Source organism: Myotis brandtii, unplaced genomic scaffold (genome assembly GCF_000412655.1).
Source record: "Myotis brandtii unplaced genomic scaffold, ASM41265v1 scaffold57, whole genome shotgun sequence".
NCBI lineage: Eukaryota > Metazoa > Chordata > Mammalia > Chiroptera > Vespertilionidae > Myotis > Myotis brandtii.
This window is the reverse complement of record NW_005370133.1, coordinates 1,277,033-1,278,315: the sequence shown is the minus strand read 5'-3', so window position 1 is coordinate 1,278,315 and position 1,283 is coordinate 1,277,033. Positions and strand designations below refer to the sequence as shown.

The window sequence follows — 1,283 nt, the reverse complement described above, 5'->3', positions numbered from 1 at the left end:
AATAAAACATAAAAAAAAAAAACATTTTAAAGAAGAGTGCCGGCTGCCTAGGGGTCCCTCTGTGGCTGTCCTGCCCTGACTCCAGGCCCTGCTCATTGCCAGCCAGCCTGGCTGCTCCTGCCCTTGTCCACACCCTTGGCCTCCCAGCCCTCTGTGGGTGGCCAGGCAGAGGAGGTGGCCCCGCGGCAGTGAGGTTGGGGAGATGGTCCCTGGCTGAAGAACTCAGCAGCAGCCTGGGCTTGGCTCTGAGTTGGTAGCTCTGGCTCTGACTTCCTCCTCACCCATCCCTCTGGCCCCTGGGGGTGTGGCACAGAGTGTGATCCGGAGGCTTCGAACCCGGGTTGAAACCCAGCTGTGTCATTTGCTGCCTGACGTTGGGCAGATCTCTCTTCCCTGAGACCCTCAGTCTCCTGTGGAGCAGGGATGAGCCCAGCCCCATGGCATTGTCACAAGGACCAAGCCAGAGACCATGTATAACGTGTGCTGTGTGCTCAGTAGAGAACAGCTCATTTGGGTTGTTCCTGTGCCACCAATTCTACCAGCCTACTCCTTTCAGACTCTCCTGCAGGACAGAGTTCACTTTACTTTTCTCTCCTTCACTGCTTCCCTGATCGATTCGGCACCTGGTATGTGCCCGCTGCTGGAAGGAGTGAGGGGCTGGCAGGTCATGAAGACGCAGCTCCCATCTTCCAAAGGAACTTGGAGTTCAGTAGGAGATGGACAGGTGGTCGTGATCATAATCCAGAGTGGTGTGGGCAGTGGAGGAGGGGAGTGCAAGGCATTCTGGGAGTAGGACGGAGCAGTTAACCCCAAAGGGTGGGGCAGGGAAGGCTTCCCAGAGGAGGTGCAGTCTGAGCTGGGTATTGGAGGGTGTGTAGGAGCCCACCTGGTGGAGAAGGGAGGCAGTAAGTCATTCCTGCCAAGAAAATAGCATTGGGAAGGGGAGGCAGGCTTGTCTGCAACAGGAGATGACCCAGGTGGAAGGCCCGGGGGCCTGGTCAGGTGCTCGTGTGGACCGTCCCACCTGCCTCTGGGCTGGACTGAGCTGGGCTGGGACTCCTGGGAGATTCCCAATTCTGTCTGGACTCTTCTCTCAAACAGAACCTGGATTCCTTCTGAGGGTAGAAACCTCCTGCTCAGGGCACTGTGCCTGGTGAGGCCCCACATGCTGATGCCTGGATTAGGCAGCTTGGTCTAGGGGCGGGGGCACACCCAGGCCTGGGCTGGGGGGGTGTCTACATGCCAGGCCTTGGGGACAGCTGCAGGTCAGGCTTTCGGGACTG

At 58.4% G+C, this 1,283-nt stretch overlaps 1 protein-coding gene across 1 annotated transcript in view; it reads left to right on the top strand.

Annotated features, from left to right (window-relative positions):
* The window catches only part of SSBP3 (single stranded DNA binding protein 3), a gene marked incomplete at its 5' end in the record, with an annotated part of 149,277 nt that overhangs the window by 138,795 nt on the left and 9,199 nt on the right, over nucleotides 1-1,283 (top strand). The gene's annotated exons all lie outside the window — the stretch shown is intronic.